General features: G+C 44.6%; 70 non-coding genes and 1 pseudogene across 70 annotated transcripts; all 71 read left to right on the plus strand.

Moving 5' to 3' along the window:
* Positions 1 to 38: 38 nt before the first annotated feature.
* On the plus strand, positions 39 to 157 carry LOC144396150 (5S ribosomal RNA). Its single transcript, XR_013458296.1, has one exon. It is a non-coding gene; the product is annotated as a 5S ribosomal RNA (ribosomal RNA).
* A 116-nt stretch (positions 158 to 273) lies between these two features.
* Positions 274 to 392, plus strand: LOC144397209 (5S ribosomal RNA). Its single transcript, XR_013459354.1, has one exon. It is a non-coding gene; the product is annotated as a 5S ribosomal RNA (ribosomal RNA).
* A 116-nt stretch (positions 393 to 508) lies between these two features.
* LOC144399687 (5S ribosomal RNA) lies at positions 509 to 627 on the plus strand. Its single transcript, XR_013461833.1, has one exon. It is a non-coding gene; the product is annotated as a 5S ribosomal RNA (ribosomal RNA).
* Positions 628 to 744: 117 nt separating this feature from the next.
* On the plus strand, positions 745 to 863 carry LOC144396151 (5S ribosomal RNA). The gene has a single exon (XR_013458297.1). It is a non-coding gene; the product is annotated as a 5S ribosomal RNA (ribosomal RNA).
* Positions 864 to 979: 116 nt separating this feature from the next.
* Positions 980 to 1098, plus strand: LOC144395931 (5S ribosomal RNA). Its single transcript, XR_013458077.1, has one exon. It is a non-coding gene; the product is annotated as a 5S ribosomal RNA (ribosomal RNA).
* A 117-nt stretch (positions 1099 to 1215) lies between these two features.
* On the plus strand, positions 1216 to 1334 carry LOC144399688 (5S ribosomal RNA). Its single transcript, XR_013461834.1, has one exon. It is a non-coding gene; the product is annotated as a 5S ribosomal RNA (ribosomal RNA).
* Positions 1335 to 1451: 117 nt separating this feature from the next.
* LOC144399401 (5S ribosomal RNA) lies at positions 1452 to 1570 on the plus strand. Its single transcript, XR_013461546.1, has one exon. It is a non-coding gene; the product is annotated as a 5S ribosomal RNA (ribosomal RNA).
* Positions 1571 to 1686: 116 nt separating this feature from the next.
* On the plus strand, positions 1687 to 1805 carry LOC144395943 (5S ribosomal RNA). The gene has a single exon (XR_013458089.1). It is a non-coding gene; the product is annotated as a 5S ribosomal RNA (ribosomal RNA).
* A 117-nt stretch (positions 1806 to 1922) lies between these two features.
* LOC144396152 (5S ribosomal RNA) lies at positions 1923 to 2041 on the plus strand. The gene has a single exon (XR_013458298.1). It is a non-coding gene; the product is annotated as a 5S ribosomal RNA (ribosomal RNA).
* Positions 2042 to 2157: 116 nt separating this feature from the next.
* LOC144397210 (5S ribosomal RNA) lies at positions 2158 to 2276 on the plus strand. The gene has a single exon (XR_013459355.1). It is a non-coding gene; the product is annotated as a 5S ribosomal RNA (ribosomal RNA).
* A 117-nt stretch (positions 2277 to 2393) lies between these two features.
* LOC144396154 (5S ribosomal RNA) lies at positions 2394 to 2512 on the plus strand. Its single transcript, XR_013458300.1, has one exon. It is a non-coding gene; the product is annotated as a 5S ribosomal RNA (ribosomal RNA).
* Positions 2513 to 2628: 116 nt separating this feature from the next.
* LOC144398097 (5S ribosomal RNA) lies at positions 2629 to 2747 on the plus strand. Its single transcript, XR_013460244.1, has one exon. It is a non-coding gene; the product is annotated as a 5S ribosomal RNA (ribosomal RNA).
* Positions 2748 to 2864: 117 nt separating this feature from the next.
* LOC144396155 (5S ribosomal RNA) lies at positions 2865 to 2983 on the plus strand. Its single transcript, XR_013458301.1, has one exon. It is a non-coding gene; the product is annotated as a 5S ribosomal RNA (ribosomal RNA).
* A 116-nt stretch (positions 2984 to 3099) lies between these two features.
* On the plus strand, positions 3100 to 3218 carry LOC144395954 (5S ribosomal RNA). Its single transcript, XR_013458100.1, has one exon. It is a non-coding gene; the product is annotated as a 5S ribosomal RNA (ribosomal RNA).
* Positions 3219 to 3335: 117 nt separating this feature from the next.
* Positions 3336 to 3454, plus strand: LOC144399689 (5S ribosomal RNA). Its single transcript, XR_013461835.1, has one exon. It is a non-coding gene; the product is annotated as a 5S ribosomal RNA (ribosomal RNA).
* A 117-nt stretch (positions 3455 to 3571) lies between these two features.
* Positions 3572 to 3690, plus strand: LOC144396156 (5S ribosomal RNA). The gene has a single exon (XR_013458302.1). It is a non-coding gene; the product is annotated as a 5S ribosomal RNA (ribosomal RNA).
* A 116-nt stretch (positions 3691 to 3806) lies between these two features.
* Positions 3807 to 3925, plus strand: LOC144398395 (5S ribosomal RNA). Its single transcript, XR_013460542.1, has one exon. It is a non-coding gene; the product is annotated as a 5S ribosomal RNA (ribosomal RNA).
* A 117-nt stretch (positions 3926 to 4042) lies between these two features.
* LOC144396157 (5S ribosomal RNA) lies at positions 4043 to 4161 on the plus strand. The gene has a single exon (XR_013458303.1). It is a non-coding gene; the product is annotated as a 5S ribosomal RNA (ribosomal RNA).
* A 116-nt stretch (positions 4162 to 4277) lies between these two features.
* LOC144397212 (5S ribosomal RNA) lies at positions 4278 to 4396 on the plus strand. Its single transcript, XR_013459357.1, has one exon. It is a non-coding gene; the product is annotated as a 5S ribosomal RNA (ribosomal RNA).
* A 117-nt stretch (positions 4397 to 4513) lies between these two features.
* On the plus strand, positions 4514 to 4632 carry LOC144396158 (5S ribosomal RNA). The gene has a single exon (XR_013458304.1). It is a non-coding gene; the product is annotated as a 5S ribosomal RNA (ribosomal RNA).
* A 116-nt stretch (positions 4633 to 4748) lies between these two features.
* LOC144395965 (5S ribosomal RNA) lies at positions 4749 to 4867 on the plus strand. The gene has a single exon (XR_013458111.1). It is a non-coding gene; the product is annotated as a 5S ribosomal RNA (ribosomal RNA).
* A 117-nt stretch (positions 4868 to 4984) lies between these two features.
* Positions 4985 to 5103, plus strand: LOC144396160 (5S ribosomal RNA). The gene has a single exon (XR_013458306.1). It is a non-coding gene; the product is annotated as a 5S ribosomal RNA (ribosomal RNA).
* A 116-nt stretch (positions 5104 to 5219) lies between these two features.
* On the plus strand, positions 5220 to 5338 carry LOC144397213 (5S ribosomal RNA). Its single transcript, XR_013459358.1, has one exon. It is a non-coding gene; the product is annotated as a 5S ribosomal RNA (ribosomal RNA).
* Positions 5339 to 5455: 117 nt separating this feature from the next.
* On the plus strand, positions 5456 to 5574 carry LOC144400874 (5S ribosomal RNA). Its single transcript, XR_013462809.1, has one exon. It is a non-coding gene; the product is annotated as a 5S ribosomal RNA (ribosomal RNA).
* A 117-nt stretch (positions 5575 to 5691) lies between these two features.
* Positions 5692 to 5810, plus strand: LOC144397985 (5S ribosomal RNA). The gene has a single exon (XR_013460132.1). It is a non-coding gene; the product is annotated as a 5S ribosomal RNA (ribosomal RNA).
* A 116-nt stretch (positions 5811 to 5926) lies between these two features.
* LOC144396161 (5S ribosomal RNA) lies at positions 5927 to 6045 on the plus strand. Its single transcript, XR_013458307.1, has one exon. It is a non-coding gene; the product is annotated as a 5S ribosomal RNA (ribosomal RNA).
* Positions 6046 to 6161: 116 nt separating this feature from the next.
* Positions 6162 to 6280, plus strand: LOC144395976 (5S ribosomal RNA). The gene has a single exon (XR_013458122.1). It is a non-coding gene; the product is annotated as a 5S ribosomal RNA (ribosomal RNA).
* Positions 6281 to 6397: 117 nt separating this feature from the next.
* LOC144396162 (5S ribosomal RNA) lies at positions 6398 to 6516 on the plus strand. Its single transcript, XR_013458308.1, has one exon. It is a non-coding gene; the product is annotated as a 5S ribosomal RNA (ribosomal RNA).
* Positions 6517 to 6632: 116 nt separating this feature from the next.
* Positions 6633 to 6751, plus strand: LOC144397214 (5S ribosomal RNA). The gene has a single exon (XR_013459359.1). It is a non-coding gene; the product is annotated as a 5S ribosomal RNA (ribosomal RNA).
* Positions 6752 to 6868: 117 nt separating this feature from the next.
* Positions 6869 to 6987, plus strand: LOC144391964 (5S ribosomal RNA). Its single transcript, XR_013455357.1, has one exon. It is a non-coding gene; the product is annotated as a 5S ribosomal RNA (ribosomal RNA).
* A 116-nt stretch (positions 6988 to 7103) lies between these two features.
* LOC144399790 (5S ribosomal RNA) lies at positions 7104 to 7222 on the plus strand (annotated as a pseudogene).
* A 117-nt stretch (positions 7223 to 7339) lies between these two features.
* On the plus strand, positions 7340 to 7458 carry LOC144396163 (5S ribosomal RNA). The gene has a single exon (XR_013458309.1). It is a non-coding gene; the product is annotated as a 5S ribosomal RNA (ribosomal RNA).
* A 116-nt stretch (positions 7459 to 7574) lies between these two features.
* On the plus strand, positions 7575 to 7693 carry LOC144395987 (5S ribosomal RNA). Its single transcript, XR_013458133.1, has one exon. It is a non-coding gene; the product is annotated as a 5S ribosomal RNA (ribosomal RNA).
* Positions 7694 to 7810: 117 nt separating this feature from the next.
* Positions 7811 to 7929, plus strand: LOC144396164 (5S ribosomal RNA). The gene has a single exon (XR_013458310.1). It is a non-coding gene; the product is annotated as a 5S ribosomal RNA (ribosomal RNA).
* Positions 7930 to 8045: 116 nt separating this feature from the next.
* LOC144401634 (5S ribosomal RNA) lies at positions 8046 to 8164 on the plus strand. The gene has a single exon (XR_013463569.1). It is a non-coding gene; the product is annotated as a 5S ribosomal RNA (ribosomal RNA).
* Positions 8165 to 8281: 117 nt separating this feature from the next.
* Positions 8282 to 8400, plus strand: LOC144399480 (5S ribosomal RNA). Its single transcript, XR_013461626.1, has one exon. It is a non-coding gene; the product is annotated as a 5S ribosomal RNA (ribosomal RNA).
* A 116-nt stretch (positions 8401 to 8516) lies between these two features.
* Positions 8517 to 8635, plus strand: LOC144395998 (5S ribosomal RNA). The gene has a single exon (XR_013458144.1). It is a non-coding gene; the product is annotated as a 5S ribosomal RNA (ribosomal RNA).
* Positions 8636 to 8752: 117 nt separating this feature from the next.
* On the plus strand, positions 8753 to 8871 carry LOC144396009 (5S ribosomal RNA). The gene has a single exon (XR_013458155.1). It is a non-coding gene; the product is annotated as a 5S ribosomal RNA (ribosomal RNA).
* A 117-nt stretch (positions 8872 to 8988) lies between these two features.
* On the plus strand, positions 8989 to 9107 carry LOC144396020 (5S ribosomal RNA). The gene has a single exon (XR_013458166.1). It is a non-coding gene; the product is annotated as a 5S ribosomal RNA (ribosomal RNA).
* A 117-nt stretch (positions 9108 to 9224) lies between these two features.
* Positions 9225 to 9343, plus strand: LOC144399690 (5S ribosomal RNA). Its single transcript, XR_013461836.1, has one exon. It is a non-coding gene; the product is annotated as a 5S ribosomal RNA (ribosomal RNA).
* A 117-nt stretch (positions 9344 to 9460) lies between these two features.
* Positions 9461 to 9579, plus strand: LOC144396166 (5S ribosomal RNA). Its single transcript, XR_013458312.1, has one exon. It is a non-coding gene; the product is annotated as a 5S ribosomal RNA (ribosomal RNA).
* A 116-nt stretch (positions 9580 to 9695) lies between these two features.
* Positions 9696 to 9814, plus strand: LOC144396031 (5S ribosomal RNA). Its single transcript, XR_013458177.1, has one exon. It is a non-coding gene; the product is annotated as a 5S ribosomal RNA (ribosomal RNA).
* A 117-nt stretch (positions 9815 to 9931) lies between these two features.
* On the plus strand, positions 9932 to 10050 carry LOC144396167 (5S ribosomal RNA). Its single transcript, XR_013458313.1, has one exon. It is a non-coding gene; the product is annotated as a 5S ribosomal RNA (ribosomal RNA).
* A 116-nt stretch (positions 10051 to 10166) lies between these two features.
* LOC144397215 (5S ribosomal RNA) lies at positions 10167 to 10285 on the plus strand. The gene has a single exon (XR_013459360.1). It is a non-coding gene; the product is annotated as a 5S ribosomal RNA (ribosomal RNA).
* Positions 10286 to 10402: 117 nt separating this feature from the next.
* Positions 10403 to 10521, plus strand: LOC144399691 (5S ribosomal RNA). The gene has a single exon (XR_013461837.1). It is a non-coding gene; the product is annotated as a 5S ribosomal RNA (ribosomal RNA).
* A 117-nt stretch (positions 10522 to 10638) lies between these two features.
* LOC144396168 (5S ribosomal RNA) lies at positions 10639 to 10757 on the plus strand. Its single transcript, XR_013458314.1, has one exon. It is a non-coding gene; the product is annotated as a 5S ribosomal RNA (ribosomal RNA).
* Positions 10758 to 10873: 116 nt separating this feature from the next.
* LOC144396042 (5S ribosomal RNA) lies at positions 10874 to 10992 on the plus strand. The gene has a single exon (XR_013458188.1). It is a non-coding gene; the product is annotated as a 5S ribosomal RNA (ribosomal RNA).
* A 117-nt stretch (positions 10993 to 11109) lies between these two features.
* On the plus strand, positions 11110 to 11228 carry LOC144396169 (5S ribosomal RNA). Its single transcript, XR_013458315.1, has one exon. It is a non-coding gene; the product is annotated as a 5S ribosomal RNA (ribosomal RNA).
* A 116-nt stretch (positions 11229 to 11344) lies between these two features.
* On the plus strand, positions 11345 to 11463 carry LOC144396170 (5S ribosomal RNA). The gene has a single exon (XR_013458316.1). It is a non-coding gene; the product is annotated as a 5S ribosomal RNA (ribosomal RNA).
* Positions 11464 to 11580: 117 nt separating this feature from the next.
* On the plus strand, positions 11581 to 11699 carry LOC144396054 (5S ribosomal RNA). Its single transcript, XR_013458200.1, has one exon. It is a non-coding gene; the product is annotated as a 5S ribosomal RNA (ribosomal RNA).
* Positions 11700 to 11816: 117 nt separating this feature from the next.
* Positions 11817 to 11935, plus strand: LOC144396171 (5S ribosomal RNA). The gene has a single exon (XR_013458317.1). It is a non-coding gene; the product is annotated as a 5S ribosomal RNA (ribosomal RNA).
* Positions 11936 to 12051: 116 nt separating this feature from the next.
* LOC144397216 (5S ribosomal RNA) lies at positions 12052 to 12170 on the plus strand. The gene has a single exon (XR_013459361.1). It is a non-coding gene; the product is annotated as a 5S ribosomal RNA (ribosomal RNA).
* Positions 12171 to 12287: 117 nt separating this feature from the next.
* LOC144396172 (5S ribosomal RNA) lies at positions 12288 to 12406 on the plus strand. Its single transcript, XR_013458318.1, has one exon. It is a non-coding gene; the product is annotated as a 5S ribosomal RNA (ribosomal RNA).
* Positions 12407 to 12522: 116 nt separating this feature from the next.
* On the plus strand, positions 12523 to 12641 carry LOC144396065 (5S ribosomal RNA). Its single transcript, XR_013458211.1, has one exon. It is a non-coding gene; the product is annotated as a 5S ribosomal RNA (ribosomal RNA).
* A 117-nt stretch (positions 12642 to 12758) lies between these two features.
* On the plus strand, positions 12759 to 12877 carry LOC144396173 (5S ribosomal RNA). Its single transcript, XR_013458319.1, has one exon. It is a non-coding gene; the product is annotated as a 5S ribosomal RNA (ribosomal RNA).
* A 116-nt stretch (positions 12878 to 12993) lies between these two features.
* LOC144401636 (5S ribosomal RNA) lies at positions 12994 to 13112 on the plus strand. Its single transcript, XR_013463571.1, has one exon. It is a non-coding gene; the product is annotated as a 5S ribosomal RNA (ribosomal RNA).
* Positions 13113 to 13229: 117 nt separating this feature from the next.
* Positions 13230 to 13348, plus strand: LOC144397986 (5S ribosomal RNA). Its single transcript, XR_013460133.1, has one exon. It is a non-coding gene; the product is annotated as a 5S ribosomal RNA (ribosomal RNA).
* Positions 13349 to 13464: 116 nt separating this feature from the next.
* Positions 13465 to 13583, plus strand: LOC144396174 (5S ribosomal RNA). The gene has a single exon (XR_013458320.1). It is a non-coding gene; the product is annotated as a 5S ribosomal RNA (ribosomal RNA).
* A 116-nt stretch (positions 13584 to 13699) lies between these two features.
* LOC144396076 (5S ribosomal RNA) lies at positions 13700 to 13818 on the plus strand. Its single transcript, XR_013458222.1, has one exon. It is a non-coding gene; the product is annotated as a 5S ribosomal RNA (ribosomal RNA).
* Positions 13819 to 13935: 117 nt separating this feature from the next.
* On the plus strand, positions 13936 to 14054 carry LOC144396175 (5S ribosomal RNA). The gene has a single exon (XR_013458321.1). It is a non-coding gene; the product is annotated as a 5S ribosomal RNA (ribosomal RNA).
* Positions 14055 to 14170: 116 nt separating this feature from the next.
* Positions 14171 to 14289, plus strand: LOC144397217 (5S ribosomal RNA). Its single transcript, XR_013459362.1, has one exon. It is a non-coding gene; the product is annotated as a 5S ribosomal RNA (ribosomal RNA).
* A 117-nt stretch (positions 14290 to 14406) lies between these two features.
* LOC144396087 (5S ribosomal RNA) lies at positions 14407 to 14525 on the plus strand. Its single transcript, XR_013458233.1, has one exon. It is a non-coding gene; the product is annotated as a 5S ribosomal RNA (ribosomal RNA).
* A 117-nt stretch (positions 14526 to 14642) lies between these two features.
* LOC144399693 (5S ribosomal RNA) lies at positions 14643 to 14761 on the plus strand. The gene has a single exon (XR_013461839.1). It is a non-coding gene; the product is annotated as a 5S ribosomal RNA (ribosomal RNA).
* A 117-nt stretch (positions 14762 to 14878) lies between these two features.
* LOC144396177 (5S ribosomal RNA) lies at positions 14879 to 14997 on the plus strand. The gene has a single exon (XR_013458323.1). It is a non-coding gene; the product is annotated as a 5S ribosomal RNA (ribosomal RNA).
* A 116-nt stretch (positions 14998 to 15113) lies between these two features.
* On the plus strand, positions 15114 to 15232 carry LOC144396098 (5S ribosomal RNA). Its single transcript, XR_013458244.1, has one exon. It is a non-coding gene; the product is annotated as a 5S ribosomal RNA (ribosomal RNA).
* A 117-nt stretch (positions 15233 to 15349) lies between these two features.
* Positions 15350 to 15468, plus strand: LOC144396178 (5S ribosomal RNA). The gene has a single exon (XR_013458324.1). It is a non-coding gene; the product is annotated as a 5S ribosomal RNA (ribosomal RNA).
* Positions 15469 to 15584: 116 nt separating this feature from the next.
* Positions 15585 to 15703, plus strand: LOC144397218 (5S ribosomal RNA). The gene has a single exon (XR_013459363.1). It is a non-coding gene; the product is annotated as a 5S ribosomal RNA (ribosomal RNA).
* Positions 15704 to 15820: 117 nt separating this feature from the next.
* Positions 15821 to 15939, plus strand: LOC144399694 (5S ribosomal RNA). Its single transcript, XR_013461840.1, has one exon. It is a non-coding gene; the product is annotated as a 5S ribosomal RNA (ribosomal RNA).
* A 117-nt stretch (positions 15940 to 16056) lies between these two features.
* LOC144396179 (5S ribosomal RNA) lies at positions 16057 to 16175 on the plus strand. The gene has a single exon (XR_013458325.1). It is a non-coding gene; the product is annotated as a 5S ribosomal RNA (ribosomal RNA).
* A 116-nt stretch (positions 16176 to 16291) lies between these two features.
* On the plus strand, positions 16292 to 16410 carry LOC144396109 (5S ribosomal RNA). The gene has a single exon (XR_013458255.1). It is a non-coding gene; the product is annotated as a 5S ribosomal RNA (ribosomal RNA).
* A 117-nt stretch (positions 16411 to 16527) lies between these two features.
* Positions 16528 to 16646, plus strand: LOC144396180 (5S ribosomal RNA). The gene has a single exon (XR_013458326.1). It is a non-coding gene; the product is annotated as a 5S ribosomal RNA (ribosomal RNA).
* Positions 16647 to 16703: the final 57 nt, after the last annotated feature.

Raw genomic sequence — 16703 nt, forward strand, 5'->3', positions numbered from 1 at the left:
TGACACATTTTAAAAGATTAGGAAGAGGACATACAGTTGCTTACGGCCATACCTCTCTGGCTCCGCCTGATCTCGTCTGATCTCAGAAGCTAAGCAGAGTAGGGCCTGGTTAGTACTTGGATGGAAGACCGCCTGGGAATCCCAGGTGCTGTAAGCTTTTTCATTTCGATCTGTAAAAGACACAGAGAAGGCCTTAGAAAGTGACTCCATTTCATTGTCAAAACTACAAAACCTTTGACACATTTTAAAAGATTAGGAAGAGGACATACAGTTGCTTACGGCCATACCTCTCTTGCTCCGCCTGATCTCGTCTGATCTCAGAAGCTAAGCAGAGTAGGGCCTGGTTAGTACTTGGATGGAAGACCGCCTGGGAATCCCAGGTGCCGTAAGCTTTTCATTTCTCTCTCTGGAAGAAATCGAGAAGGCATTAGAAAGTGACTCCTTTTTCATTATCAAAACTCCAAAACCTTTGACACATTTTAAAAGATTAGGAAGAGGACATACAGTTGCTTACGGCCATACCTCTCTGGCTCGGCCTGATCTCGTCTGATCTCAGAAGCTAAGCAGAGTAGGGCCTGGTTAGTACTTGGATGGAAGACCGCCTGCGAATCCCAGGTGCTGTAAGCTTTTTCATTTCGATCTGTAAAAGACACAGAGAAGGCCTTAGAAAGTGACTCCTTTTTCATTATCAAAACTCCAAAACCTTTGACACATTTTAAAAGATTAGGTAGAGGACATACAGTTGCTTACGGCCATACCTCTCTGGCTCCGCCTGATCTCGTCTGATCTCAGAAGCTAAGCAGAGTAGGGCCTGGTTAGTACTTGGATGGAAGACCGCCTGGGAATCCCAGGTGCTGTAAGCTTTTTCATTTCGATCTGTAAAAGACACAGAGAAGGCCTTAGAAAGTGACTCCATTTCATTGTCAAAACTACAAAACCTTTGACACATTTTAAAAGATTAGGAAGAGGACATACGGTTGCTTACGGCCATACCTCTCTGGCTCCGCCTGATCTCGTCAGATCTCAGAAGCTAAGCAGAGTAGGGCCTGGTTAGTACTTGGATGGAAGACCGCCTGGGAATCCCAGGTGCCGTAAGCTTTTTCATTTCTCTCTCTGGAAGAAATCGAGAAGGCATTAGAAAGTGACTCCTTTTTCATTATCAAAACTCCAAAACCTTTGACACATTTTAAAAGATTAGGAAGAGGACATACAGTTGCTTACGGCCATACCTCTCTGGCTCGGCCTGATCTCGTCTGATCTCAGAAGCTAAGCAGAGTAGGGCCTGGTTAGTACTTGGATGGAAGACCGCCTGCGAATCCCAGGTGCTGTAAGCTTTTTCATTTCGATCTGTAAAAGACACAGAGAAGGCCTTAGAAAGTGACTCCTTTTTCATTATCAAAACTCCAAAACCTTTGACACATTTTAAAAGATTAGGTAGAGGACATACAGTTGCTTACGGCCATACCTCTCTGGCTCCGCCTGATCTCGTCTGATCTCAGAAGCTAAGCAGAGTAGCGCCTGGTTAGTACTTGGATGGAAGACCGCCTGGGAATCCCAGGTGCTGTAAGCTTTTTCATTTCGATCTGTAAAAGACACAGAGAAGGCCTTAGAAAGTGACTCCATTTCATTGTCAAAACTACAAAACCTTTGACACATTTTAAAAGATTAGGAAGAGGACATACAGTTGCTTACGGCCATACCTCTCTGGCTCCGCCTGATCTCGTCAGATCTCAGAAGCTAAGCAGAGTAGGGCCTGGTTAGTACTTGGATGGAAGACCGCCTGGGAATCCCAGGTGCCGTAAGCTTTTTCATTTCTCTCTCTGGAAGAAATCGAGAAGGCATTAGAAAGTGACTCCTTTTTCATTATCAAAACTCCAAAACCTTTGACACATTTTAAAAGATTAGGAAGAGGACATACAGTTGCTTACGGCCATACCTCTCTGGCTCCGCCTGATCTCGTCTGATCTCAGAAGCTAAGCAGAGTAGGGCCTGGTTAGTACTTGGATGGAAGACCGCCTGGGAATCCCAGGTGCTGTAAGCTTTTTCATTTCGATCTGTAAAAGACACAGAGAAGGCCTTAGAAAGTGACTCCATTTCATTGTCAAAACTACAAAACCTTTGACACATTTTAAAAGATTAGGAAGAGGACATACAGTTGCTTACGGCCATACCTCTCTTGCTCCGCCTGATCTCGTCTGATCTCAGAAGCTAAGCAGAGTAGGGCCTGGTTAGTACTTGGATGGAAGACCGCCTGGGAATCCCAGGTGCCGTAAGCTTTTTCATTTCTCTCTCTGGAAGAAATCGAGAAGGCATTAGAAAGTGACTCCTTTTTCATTATCAAAACTCCAAAACCTTTGACACATTTTAAAAGATTAGGAAGAGGACATACAGTTGCTTACGGCCATACCTCTCTGGCTCCGCCTGATCTCGTCTGATCTCAGAAGCTAAGCAGAGTAGGGCCTGGTTAGTACTTGGATGGAAGACCGCCTGGGAATCCCAGGTGCTGTAAGCTTTTTCATTTCGATCTGTAAAAGACACAGAGAAGGCCTTAGAAAGTGACTCCATTTCATTGTCAAAACTACAAAACCTTTGACACATTTTAAAAGATTAGGAAGAGGACATACAGTTGCTTACGGCCATACCTCTCTGGCTCCGCCTGATCTCGTCAGATCTCAGAAGCTAAGCAGAGTAGGGCCTGGTTAGTACTTGGATGGAAGACCGCCTGCGAATCCCAGGTGCTGTAAGCTTTTTCATTTCGATCTGTAAAAGACACAGAGAAGGCCTTAGAAAGTGACTCCTTTTTCATTATCAAAACTCCAAAACCTTTGACACATTTTAAAAGATTAGGTAGAGGACATACAGTTGCTTACGGCCATACCTCTCTGGCTCCGCCTGATCTCGTCTGATCTCAGAAGCTAAGCAGAGTAGGGCCTGGTTAGTACTTGGATGGAAGACCGCCTGGGAATCCCAGGTGCTGTAAGCTTTTTCATTTCGATCTGTAAAAGACACAGAGAAGGCCTTAGAAAGTGACTCCATTTCATTGTCAAAACTACAAAACCTTTGACACATTTTAAAAGATTAGGAAGAGGACATACAGTTGCTTACGGCCATACCTCTCTGGCTCCGCCTGATCTCGTCAGATCTCAGAAGCTAAGCAGAGTAGGGCCTGGTTAGTACTTGGATGGAAGACCGCCTGGGAATCCCAGGTGCCGTAAGCTTTTTCATTTCTCTCTCTGGAAGAAATCGAGAAGGCATTAGAAAGTGACTCCTTTTTCATTATCTAAACTCCAAAACCTTTGACACATTTTAAAAGATTAGGAAGAGGACATACAGTTGCTTACGGCCATACCTCTCTGGCTCGGCCTGATCTCGTCTGATCTCAGAAGCTAAGCAGAGTAGGGCCTGGTTAGTACTTGGATGGAAGACCGCCTGCGAATCCCAGGTGCTGTAAGCTTTTTCATTTCGATCTGTAAAAGACACAGAGAAGGCCTTAGAAAGTGACTCCTTTTTCATTATCAAAACTCCAAAACCTTTGACACATTTTAAAAGATTTGGTAGAGGACATACAGTTGCTTACGGCCATACCTCTCTGGCTCCGCCTGATCTCGTCTGATCTCAGAAGCTAAGCAGAGTAGGGCCTGGTTAGTACTTGGATGGAAGACCGCCTGGGAATCCCAGGTGCTGTAAGCTTTTTCATTTCGATCTGTAAAAGACACAGAGAAGGCCTTAGAAAGTGACTCCATTTCATTGTCAAAACTACAAAACCTTTGACACATTTTAAAAGATTAGGAAGAGGACATACAGTTGCTTACGGCCATACCTCTCTGGCTCCGCCTGATCTCGTCAGATCTCAGAAGCTAAGCAGAGTAGGGCCTAGTTAGTACTTGGATGGAAGACCGCCTGGGAATCCCAGGTGCCGTAAGCTTTTTCATTTCTCTCTCTGGAAGAAATCGAGAAGGCATTATAAAGTGACTCCTTTTTCATTATCAAAACTCCAAAACCTTTGACACATTTTAAAAGATTAGGAAGAGGACATACAGTTGCTTACGGCCATACCTCTCTGGCTCCGCCTGATCTCGTCTGATCTCAGAAGCTAAGCAGAGTAGGGCCTGGTTAGTACTTGGATGGAAGACCGCCTGGGAATCCCAGGTGCTGTAAGCTTTTTCATTTCGATCTGTAAAAGACACAGAGAAGGCCTTAGAAAGTGACTCCATTTCATTGTCAAAACTACAAAACCTTTGACACATTTTAAAAGATTAGGAAGAGGACATACAGTTGCTTACGGCCATACCTCTCTTGCTCCGCCTGATCTCGTCTGATCTCAGAAGCTAAGCAGAGTAGGGCCTGGTTAGTACTTGGATGGAAGACCGCCTGGGAATCCCAGGTGCCGTAAGCTTTTTCATTTCTCTCTCTGGAAGAAATCGAGAAGGCATTAGAAAGTGACTCCTTTTTCATTATCAAAACTCCAAAACCTTTGACACATTTTAAAAGATTAGGAAGAGGACATACAGTTGCTTACGGCCATACCTCTCTGGCTCCGCCTGATCTCGTCTGATCTCAGAAGCTAAGCAGAGTAGGGCCTGGTTAGTACTTGGATGGAAGACCGCCTGGGAATCCCAGGTGCTGTAAGCTTTTTCATTTCGATCTGTAAAAGACACAGAGAAGGCCTTAGAAAGTGACTCCATTTCATTGTCAAAACTACAAAACCTTTGACACATTTTAAAAGATTAGGAAGAGGACATACAGTTGCTTACGGCCATACCTCTCTGGCTCCGCCTGATCTCGTCAGATCTCAGAAGCTAAGCAGAGTAGGGCCTGGTTAGTACTTGGATGGAAGACCGCCTGGGAATCCCAGGTGCCGTAAGCTTTTTCATTTCTCTCTCTGGAAGAAATCGAGAAGGCATTAGAAAGTGACTCCTTTTTCATTATCAAAACTCCAAAACCTTTGACACATTTTAAAAGATTAGGAAGAGGACATACAGTTGCTTACGGCCATACCTCTCTGGCTCCGCCTGATCTCGTCTGATCTCAGAAGCTAAGCAGAGTAGGGCCTGGTTAGTACTTGGATGGAAGACCGCCTGGGAATCCCAGGTGCTGTAAGCTTTTTCATTTCGATCTGTAAAAGACACAGAGAAGGCCTTAGAAAGTGACTCCATTTCATTGTCAAAACTACAAAACCTTTGACACATTTTAAAAGATTAGGAAGAGGACATACAGTTGCTTACGGCCATACCTCTCTTGCTCCGCCTGATCTCGTCTGATCTCAGAAGCTAAGCAGAGTAGGGCCTGGTTAGTACTTGGATGGAAGACCGCCTGGGAATCCCAGGTGCCGTAAGCTTTTTCATTTCTCTCTCTGGAAGAAATCGAGAAGGCATTAGAAAGTGACTCCTTTTTCATTATCTAAACTCCAAAACCTTTGACACATTTTAAAATATTAGGAAGAGGACATACAGTTGCTTACGGCCATACCTCTCTGGCTTCGCCTGATCTCGTCTGATCTCAGAAGCTAAGCAGAGTAGGGCCTGGTTAGTACTTGGATGGAAGACCGCCTGGGAATCCCAGGTGCCGTAAGCTTTTTCATTTCTCTCTCTGGAAGAAATCGAGAAGGCATTAGAAAGTGACTCCTTTTTCATTATCAAAACTCCAAAACCTTAGACACATTTTAAAAGATTAGGAAGAGGACATACAGTTGCTTACGGCCATACCTCTCTGGCTCTGCCTGATCTCGTCTGATCTCAGAAGCTAAGCAGAGTAGGGCCTGGTTAGTACTTGGATGGAAGACCGCCTGGGAATCCCAGGTGCTGTAAGCTTTTTCATTTCGATCTGTAAAAGACACAGAGAAGGCCTTAGAAAGTGACTCCATTTCTTTGTCAAAACTACAAAACCTTTGACACATTTTAAAAGATTAGGAAGAGGACATACAGTTGCTTACGGCCATACCTCTCTGGCTCCGCCTGATCTCGTCTGATCTCAGAAGCTAAGCAGAGTAGGGCCTGGTTAGTACTTGGATGGAAGACCGCCTGGGAATCCCAGGTGCTGTAAGCTTTTTCATTTCGATCTGTAAAAGACACAGAGAAGGCCTTAGAAAGTGACTCCATTTCATTGTCAAAACTACAAAACCTTTGACACATTTTAAAAGATTAGGAAGAGGACATACAGTTGCTTACGGCCATACCTCTCTGGCTCCGCCTGATCTCGTCAGATCTCAGAAGCTAAGCAGAGTAGGGCCTGGTTAGTACTTGGATGGAAGACCGCCTGGGAATCCCAGGTGCCGTAAGCTTTTTCATTTCTCTCTCTGGAAGAAATCGAGAAGGCATTAGAAAGTGACTCCTTTTTCATTATCAAAACTCCAAAACCTTTGACACATTTTAAAAGATTAGGAAGAGGACATACAGTTGCTTACGGCCATACCTCTCTGGCTCCGCCTGATCTCGTCTGATCTCAGAAGCTAAGCAGAGTAGGGCCTGGTTAGTACTTGGATGGAAGACCGCCTGGGAATCCCAGGTGCTGTAAGCTTTTTCATTTCGATCTGTAAAAGACACAGAGAAGGCCTTAGAAAGTGACTCCATTTCATTGTCAAAACTACAAAACCTTTGACACATTTTAAAAGATTAGGAAGAGGACATACAGTTGCTTACGGCCATACCTCTCTTGCTCCGCCTGATCTCGTCTGATCTCAGAAGCTAAGCAGAGTAGGGCCTGGTTAGTACTTGGATGGAAGACCGCCTGGGAATCCCAGGTGCCGTAAGCTTTTTCATTTCTCTCTCTGGAAGAAATCGAGAAGGCATTAGAAAGTGACTCCTTTTTCATTATCTAAACTCCAAAACCTTTGACACATTTTAAAATATTAGGAAGAGGACATACAGTTGCTTACGGCCATACCTCTCTGGCTTCGCCTGATCTCGTCTGATCTCAGAAGCTAAGCAGAGTAGGGCCTGGTTAGTACTTGGATGGAAGACCGCCTGGGAATCCCAGGTGCTGTAAGCTTTTTCATTTCGATCTGTAAAAGACACAGAGAAGGCCTTAGAAAGTGACTCCATTTAATTGTCAAAACTACAAAACCTTTGACACATTTTAAAAGATTAGGTAGAGGACATACAGTTGCTTACGGCCATACCTCTCTGGCTCCGCCTGATCTCGTCAGATCTCAGAAGCTAAGCAGCAAAGGGCCTGGTTAGTACTTGGATGGAAGACTGCCTGGGAATCCCAGGTGCCGTAAGCTTTTTCATTTCTCTCTCTGGAAGAAATCGAGAAGGCATTAGAAAGTGACTCCTTTTTCATTATCAAAACTCCAAAACCTTTGACACATTTTAAAAGATTAGGAAGAGGACATACAGTTGCTTACGGCCATACCTCTCTGGCTCCGCCTGATCTCGTCTGATCTCAGAAGCTAAGCAGAGTAGGGCCTGGTTAGTACTTGGATGGAAGACCGCCTGGGAATCCCAGGTGCTGTAAGCTTTTTCATTTCGATCTGTAAAAGACACAGAGAAGGCCTTAGAAAGTGACTCCATTTCATTGTCAAAACTACAAAACCTTTGACACATTTTAAAAGATTAGGAAGAGGACATACAGTTGCTTACGGCCATACCTCTCTGGCTCCGCCTGATCTCGTCAGATCTCAGAAGCTAAGCAGAGTAGGGCCTGGTTAGTACTTGGATGGAAGACCGCCTGGGAATCCCAGGTGCCGTAAGCTTTTTCATTTCTCTCTCTGGAAGAAATCGAGAAGGCATTAGAAAGTGACTCCTTTTTCATTATCAAAACTCCAAAACCTTTGACACATTTTAAAAGATTAGGAAGAGGACATACAGTTGCTTACGGCCATACCTCTCTGGCTCCGCCTGATCTCGTCTGATCTCAGAAGCTAAGCAGAGTAGGGCCTGGTTAGTACTTGGATGGAAGACCGCCTGGGAATCCCAGGTGCTGTAAGCTTTTTTATTTCGATCTGTAAAAGACACAAAGAAGAACTTAGAAAGTGACTCCATTTCATTGTCAAAACTCCAAAACCTTTGACACATTTTAAAAGATTAGGTAGAGGACATACAGTTGCTTACGGCCATACCTCTCTGGCTCCGCCTGATCTCGTCTGATCTCAGAAGCTAAGCAGAGTAGGGCCTGGTTAGTACTTGGATGGAAGACCGCCTGGGAATCCCAGGTGCCGTAAGCTTTTTCATTTCTCTCTCTGGAAGAAATCGAGAAGGCATTAGAAAGTGACTCCTTTTTCATTATCAAAACTCCAAAACCTTAGACACATTTTAAAAGATTAGGAAGAGGACATACAGTTGCTTACGGCCATACCTCTCTGGCTCCGCCTGATCTCGTCTGATCTCAGAAGCTAAGCAGAGTAGGGCCTGGTTAGTACTTGGATGGAAGACAGCCTGGGAATCCCAGGTGCTGTAAGCTTTTTCATTTCGATCTGTAAAAGACACAGAGAAGGCCTTAGAAAGTGACTCCATTTCATTGTCAAAACTACAAAACCTTTGACACATTTTAAAAGATTAGGAAGAGGACATACAGTTGCTTACGGCCATACCTCTCTGGCTCCGCCTGATCTCGTCAGATCTCAGAAGCTAAGCAGAGTAGGGCCTGGTTAGTACTTGGATGGAAGACCGCCTGGGAATCCCAGGTGCCGTAAGCTTTTTCATTTCTCTCTCTGGAAGAAATCGAGAAGGCATTAGAAAGTGACTCCTTTTTCATTATCTAAACTCCAAAACCTTTGACACATTTTAAAATATTAGGAAGAGGACATACAGTTGCTTACGGCCATACCTCTCTGGCTCCGCCTGATCTCGTCAGATCTCAGAAGCTAAGCAGAGTAGGGCCTGGTTAGTACTTGGATGGAAGACCGCCTGGGAATCCCAGGTGCCGTAAGCTTTTTCATTTCTCTCTCTGGAAGAAATCGAGAAGGCATTAGAAAGTGACTCCTTTTTCATTATCTAAACTCCAAAACCTTTGACACATTTTAAAATATTAGGAAGAGGACATACAGTTGCTTACGGCCATACCTCTCTGGCTCCGCCTGATCTCGTCAGATCTCAGAAGCTAAGCAGAGTAGGGCCTGGTTAGTACTTGGATGGAAGACCGCCTGGGAATCCCAGGTGCCGTAAGCTTTTTCATTTCTCTCTCTGGAAGAAATCGAGAAGGCATTAGAAAGTGACTCCTTTTTCATTATCAAAACTCCAAAACCTTTGACACATTTTAAAAGATTAGGAAGAGGACATACAGTTGCTTACGGCCATACCTCTCTGGCTCGGCCTGATCTCGTCTGATCTCAGAAGCTAAGCAGAGTAGGGCCTGGTTAGTACTTGGATGGAAGACCGCCTGCGAATCCCAGGTGCTGTAAGCTTTTTCATTTCGATCTGTAAAAGACACAGAGAAGGCCTTAGAAAGTGACTCCTTTTTTATTATCAAAACTCCAAAACCTTTGACACATTTTAAAAGATTAGGTAGAGGACATACAGTTGCTTACGGCCATACCTCTCTGGCTCCGCCTGATCTCGTCTGATCTCAGAAGCTAAGCAGAGTAGGGCCTGGTTAGTACTTGGATGGAAGACCGCCTGGGAATCCCAGGTGCTGTAAGCTTTTTCATTTCGATCTGTAAAAGACACAGAGAAGGCCTTAGAAAGTGACTCCATTTCATTGTCAAAACTACAAAACCTTTGACACATTTTAAAAGATTAGGAAGAGGACATACGGTTGCTTACGGCCATACCTCTCTGGCTCCGCCTGATCTCGTCAGATCTCAGAAGCTAAGCAGAGTAGGGCCTGGTTAGTACTTGGATGGAAGACCGCCTGGGAATCCCAGGTGCCGTAAGCTTTTTCATTTCTCTCTCTGGAAGAAATCGAGAAGGCATTAGAAAGTGACTCCTTTTTCATTATCAAAACTCCAAAACCTTTGACACATTTTAAAAGATTAGGAAGAGGACATACAGTTGCTTACGGCCATACCTCTCTGGCTCCGCCTGATCTCGTCTGATCTCAGAAGCTAAGCAGAGTAGGGCCTGGTTAGTACTTGGATGGAAGACCGCCTGGGAATCCCAGGTGCTGTAAGCTTTTTCATTTCGATCTGTAAAAGACACAGAGAAGGCCTTAGAAAGTGACTCCATTTCATTGTCAAAACTACAAAACCTTTGACACATTTTAAAAGATTAGGAAGAGGACATACAGTTGCTTACGGCCATACCTCTCTTGCTCCGCCTGATCTCGTCTGATCTCAGAAGCTAAGCAGAGTAGGGCCTGGTTAGTACTTGGATGGAAGACCGCCTGGGAATCCCAGGTGCCGTAAGCTTTTTCATTTCTCTCTCTGGAAGAAATCGAGAAGGCATTAGAAAGTGACTCCTTTTTCATTATCAAAACTCCAAAACCTTTGACACATTTTAAAAGATTAGGAAGAGGACATACAGTTGCTTACGGCCATACCTCTCTGGCTCGGCCTGATCTCGTCTGATCTCAGAAGCTAAGCAGAGTAGGGCCTGGTTAGTACTTGGATGGAAGACCGCCTGCGAATCCCAGGTGCTGTAAGCTTTTTCATTTCGATCTGTAAAAGACACAGAGAAGGCCTTAGAAAGTGACTCCTTTTTCATTATCAAAACTCCAAAACCTTTGACACATTTTAAAAGATTAGGTAGAGGACATACAGTTGCTTACGGCCATACCTCTCTGGCTCCGCCTGATCTCGTCTGATCTCAGAAGCTAAGCAGAGTAGGGCCTGGTTAGTACTTGGATGGAAGACCGCCTGGGAATCCCAGGTGCTGTAAGCTTTTTCATTTCGATCTGTAAAAGACACAGAGAAGGCCTTAGAAAGTGACTCCATTTCATTGTCAAAACTACAAAACCTTTGACACATTTTAAAAGATTAGGAAGAGGACATACGGTTGCTTACGGCCATACCTCTCTGGCTCCGCCTGATCTCGTCAGATCTCAGAAGCTAAGCAGAGTAGGGCCTGGTTAGTACTTGGATGGAAGACCGCCTGGGAATCCCAGGTGCCGTAAGCTTTTTCATTTCTCTCTCTGGAAGAAATCGAGAAGGCATTAGAAAGTGACTCCTTTTTCATTATCAAAACTCCAAAACCTTTGACACATTTTAAAAGATTAGGAAGAGGACATACAGTTGCTTACGGCCATACCTCTCTGGCTCCGCCTGATCTCGTCTGATCTCAGAAGCTAAGCAGAGTAGGGCCTGGTTAGTACTTGGATGGAAGACCGCCTGGGAATCCCAGGTGCTGTAAGCTTTTTCATTTCGATCTGTAAAAGACACAGAGAAGGCCTTAGAAAGTGACTCCATTTCATTGTCAAAACTACAAAACCTTTGACACATTTTAAAAGATTAGGAAGAGGACATACAGTTGCTTACGGCCATACCTCTCTGGCTCCGCCTGATCTCGTCTGATCTCAGAAGCTAAGCAGAGTAGGGCCTGGTTAGTACTTGGATGGAAGACCGCCTGGGAATCCCAGGTGCTGTAAGCTTTTTCATTTCGATCTGTAAAAGACACAGAGAAGGCCTTAGAAAGTGACTCCTTTTTCATTATCAAAACTCCAAAACCTTTGACACATTTTAAAAGATTAGGTAGAGGACATACAGTTGCTTACGGCCATACCTCTCTGGCTCCGCCTGATCTCGTCAGATCTCAGAAGCTAAGCAGAGTAGGGCCTGGTTAGTACTTGGATGGAAGACCGCCTGGGAATCCCAGGTGCCGTAAGCTTTTTCATTTCTCTCTCTGGAAGAAATCGAGAAGGCATTAGAAAGTGACTCCTTTTTCATTATCAAAACTCCAAAACCTTAGACACATTTTAAAAGATTAGGAAGAGGACATACAGTTGCTTACGGCCATACCTCTCTGGCTCCGCCTGATCTCGTCTGATCTCAGAAGCTAAGCAGAGTAGGGCCTGGTTAGTACTTGGATGGAAGACCGCCTGGGAATCCCAGGTGCTGTAAGCTTTTTCATTTCGATCTGTAAAAGACACAGAGAAGGCCTTAGAAAGTGACTCCATTTCATTGTCAAAACTACAAAACCTTTGACACATTTTAAAAGATTAGGAAGAGGACATACAGTTGCTTACGGCCATACCTCTCTTGCTCCGCCTGATCTCGTCTGATCTCAGAAGCTAAGCAGAGTAGGGCCTGGTTAGTACTTGGATGGAAGACCGCCTGGGAATCCCAGGTGCCGTAAGCTTTTTCATTTCTCTCTCTGGAAGAAATCGAGAAGGCATTAGAAAGTGACTCCTTTTTCATTATCAAAACTCCAAAACCTTTGACACATTTTAAAAGATTAGGAAGAGGACATACAGTTGCTTACGGCCATACCTCTCTGGCTCCGCCTGATCTCGTCTGATCTCAGAAGCTAAGCAGAGTAGGGCCTGGTTAGTACTTGGATGGAAGACCGCCTGGGAATCCCAGGTGCTGTAAGCTTTTTCATTTCGATCTGTAAAAGACACAGAGAAGGCCTTAGAAAGTGACTCCATTTCATTGTCAAAACTACAAAACCTTTGACACATTTTAAAAGATTAGGAAGAGGACATACAGTTGCTTACGGCCATACCTCTCTGGCTCCGCCTGATCTCGTCAGATCTCAGAAGCTAAGCAGAGTAGGGCCTGGTTAGTACTTGGATGGAAGACCGCCTGGGAATCCCAGGTGCCGTAAGCTTTTTCATTTCTCTCTCTGGAAGAAATCGAGAAGGCATTAGAAAGTGACTCCTTTTTCATTATCAAAACTCCAAAACCTTTGACACATTTTAAAAGATTAGGAAGAGGACATACAGTTGCTTACGGCCATACCTCTCTGGCTCCGCCTGATCTCGTCTGATCTCAGAAGCTAAGCAGAGTAGGGCCTGGTTAGTACTTGGATGGAAGACCGCCTGGGAATCCCAGGTGCTGTAAGCTTTTTCATTTCGATCTGTAAAAGACACAAAGAAGAACTTAGAAAGTGACTCCATTTCATTGTCAAAACTCCAAAACCTTTGACACATTTTAAAAGATTAGGTAGAGGACATACAGTTGCTTACGGCCATACCTCTCTGGCTCCGCCTGATCTCGTCTGATCTCAGAAGCTAAGCAGAGTAGGGCCTGGTTAGTACTTGGATGGAAGACCGCCTGGGAATCCCAGGTGCCGTAAGCTTTTTCATTTCTCTCTCTGGAAGAAATCGAGAAGGCATTAGAAAGTGACTCCTTTTTCATTATCAAAACTCCAAAACCTTAGACACATTTTAAAAGATTAGGAAGAGGACATACAGTTGCTTACGGCCATACCTCTCTGGCTCTGCCTGATCTCGTCTGATCTCAGAAGCTAAGCAGAGTAGGGCCTGGTTAGTACTTGGATGGAAGACCGCCTGGGAATCCCAGGTGCTGTAAGCTTTTTCATTTCGATCTGTAAAAGACACAGAGAAGGCCTTAGAAAGTGACTCCATTTCTTTGTCAAAACTACAAAACCTTTGACACATTTTAAAAGATTAGGAAGAGGACATACAGTTGCTTACGGCCATACCTCTCTGGCTCCGCCTGATCTCGTCTGATCTCAGAAGCTAAGCAGAGTAGGGCCTGGTTAGTACTTGGATGGAAGACCGCCTGGGAATCCCAGGTGCTGTAAGCTTTTTCATTTCGATCTGTAAAAGACACAGAGAAGGCCTTAGAAAGTGACTCCATTTCATTGTCAAAACTACAAAACCTTTGACACATTTTAAAAGATTAGGAAGAGGACATACAGTTGCTTACGGCCATACCTCTCTGGCTCCGCCTGATCTCGTCAGATCTCAGAAGCTAAGCAGAGTAGGGCCTGGTTAGTACTTGGATGGAAGACCGCCTGGGAATCCCAGGTGCCGTAAGCTTTTTCATTTCTCTCTCTGGAAGAAATCGAGAAGGCATTAGAAAGTGACTCCTTTTTCATTATCAAAACTCCAAAACCTTTGACACATTTTAAAAGATTAGGAAGAGGACATACAGTTGCTTACGGCCATACCTCTCTGGCTCCGCCTGATCTCGTCTGATCTCAGAAGCTAAGCAGAGTAGGGCCTGGTTAGTACTTGGATGGAAGACCGCCTGGGAATCCCAGGTGCTGTAAGCTTTTTCATTTCGATCTGTAAAAGACACAGAGAAGGCCTTAGAAAGTGACTCCATTTCATTGTCAAAACTACAAAACCTTTGACACATTTTAAAAGATTAGGAAGAGGACATACAGTTGCTTACGGCCATACCTCTCTTGCTCCGCCTGATCTCGTCTGATCTCAGAAGCTAAGCAGAGTAGGGCCTGGTTAGTACTTGGATGGAAGACCGCCTGGGAATCCCAGGTGCCGTAAGCTTTTTCATTTCTCTCTCTGGAAGAAATCGAGAAGGCATTAGAAAGTGACTCCTTTTTCATTATCTAAACTCCAAAACCTTTGACACATTTTAAAATATTAGGAAGAGGACATACAGTTGCTTACGGCCATACCTCTCTGGCTCCGCCTGATCTCGTCAGATCTCAGAAGCTAAGCAGAGTAGGGCCTGGTTAGTACTTGGATGGAAGACCGCCTGGGAATCCCAGGTGCCGTAAGCTTTTTCATTTCTCTCTCTGGAAGAAATCGAGAAGGCATTAGAAAGTGACTCCTTTTTCATTATCAAAACTCCAAAACCTTTGACACATTTTAAAAGATTAGGAAGAGGACATACAGTTGCTTACGGCCATACCTCTCTGGCTCGGCCTGATCTCGTCTGATCTCAGAAGCTAAGCAGAGTAGGGCCTGGTTAGTACTTGGATGGAAGACCGCCTGCGAATCCCAGGTGCTGTAAGCTTTTTCATTTCGATCTGTAAAAGACACAGAGAAGGCCTTAGAAAGTGACTCCTTTTTTATTATCAAAACTCCAAAACCTTTGACACATTTTAAAAGATTAGGTAGAGGACATACAGTTGCTTACGGCCATACCTCTCTGGCTCCGCCTGATCTCGTCTGATCTCAGAAGCTAAGCAGAGTAGGGCCTGGTTAGTACTTGGATGGAAGACCGCCTGGGAATCCCAGGTGCTGTAAGCTTTTTCATTTCGATCTGTAAAAGACACAGAGAAGGCCTTAGAAAGTGACTCCATTTCATTGTCAAAACTACAAAACCTTTGACACATTTTAAAAGATTAGGAAGAGGACATACGGTTGCTTACGGCCATACCTCTCTGGCTCCGCCTGATCTCGTCAGATCTCAGAAGCTAAGCAGAGTAGGGCCTGGTTAGTACTTGGATGGAAGACCGCCTGGGAATCCCAGGTGCCGTAAGCTTTTTCATTTCTCTCTCTGGAAGAAATCGAGAAGGCATTAGAAAGTGACTCCTTTTTCATTATCAAAACTCCAAAACCTTTGACACATTTTAAAAGATTAGGAAGAGGACATACAGTTGCTTACGGCCATACCTCTCTGGCTCCGCCTGATCTCGTCTGATCTCAGAAGCTAAGCAGAGTAGGGCCTGGTTAGTACTTGGATGGAAGACCGCCTGGGAATCCCAGGTGCTGTAAGCTTTTTCATTTCGATCTGTAAAAGACACAGAGAAGGCCTTAGAAAGTGACTCCATTTCATTGTCAAAACTACAAAACCTTTGACACATTTTAAAAGATTAGGAAGAGGACATACAGTTGCTTACGGCCATACCTCTCTTGCTCCGCCTGATCTCGTCTGATCTCAGAAGCTAAGCAGAGTAGGGCCTGGTTAGTACTTGGATGGAAGACCGCCTGGGAATCCCAGGTGCCGTAAGCTTTTTCATTTCTCTCTCTGGAAGAAATCGAGAAGGCATTAGAAAGTGACTCCTTTTTCATTATCAAAACTCCAAAACCTTTGACACATTTTAAAAGATTAGGAAGAGGACATACAGTTGCTTACGGCCATACCTCTCTGGCTCGGCCTGATCTCGTCTGATCTCAGAAGCTAAGCAGAGTAGGGCCTGGTTAGTACTTGGATGGAAGACCGCCTGCGAATCCCAGGTGCTGTAAGCTTTTTCATTTCGATCTGTAAAAGACACAGAGAAGGCCTTAGAAAGTGACTCCTTTTTCATTATCAAAACTCCAAAACCTTTGACACATTTTAAAAGATTAGGTAGAGGACATACAGTTGCTTACGGCCATACCTCTCTGGCTCCGCCTGATCTCGTCTGATCTCAGAAGCTAAGCAGAGTAGGGCCTGGTTAGTACTTGGATGGAAGACCGCCTGGGAATCCCAGGTGCTGTAAGCTTTTTCATTTCGATCTGTAAAAGACACAGAGAAGGCCTTAGAAAGTGACTCCATTTCATTGTCAAAACTACAAAACCTTTGACACATTTTAAAAGATTAGGAAGAGGACATACGGTTGCTTACGGCCATACCTCTCTGGCTCCGCCTGATCTCGTCAGATCTCAGAAGCTAAGCAGAGTAGGGCCTGGTTAGTACTTGGATGGAAGACCGCCTGGGAATCCCAGGTGCCGTAAGCTTTTTCATTTCTCTCTCTGGAAGAAATCGAGAAGGCATTAGAAAGTGACTCCTTTTTCATTATCAAAACTCCAAAACCTTTGACACATTTTAAAAGATTAGGAAGAGGACATACAGTTGCTTACGGCCATACCTCTCTGGCTCCGCCTGATCTCGTCTGATCTCAGAAGCTAAGCAGAGTAGGGCCTGGTTAGTACTTGGATGGAAGACCGCCTGGGAATCCCAGGTGCTGTAAGCTTTTTCATTTCGATCTGTAAAAGACACAGAGAAGGCCTTAGAAAGTGACTCCATTTCA

The sequence above is a fragment of the Gasterosteus aculeatus genome, chromosome 2 (genome assembly GCF_964276395.1).
Source record: "Gasterosteus aculeatus chromosome 2, fGasAcu3.hap1.1, whole genome shotgun sequence".
Taxonomy (NCBI): Eukaryota; Metazoa; Chordata; class Actinopteri; order Perciformes; family Gasterosteidae; genus Gasterosteus; species Gasterosteus aculeatus.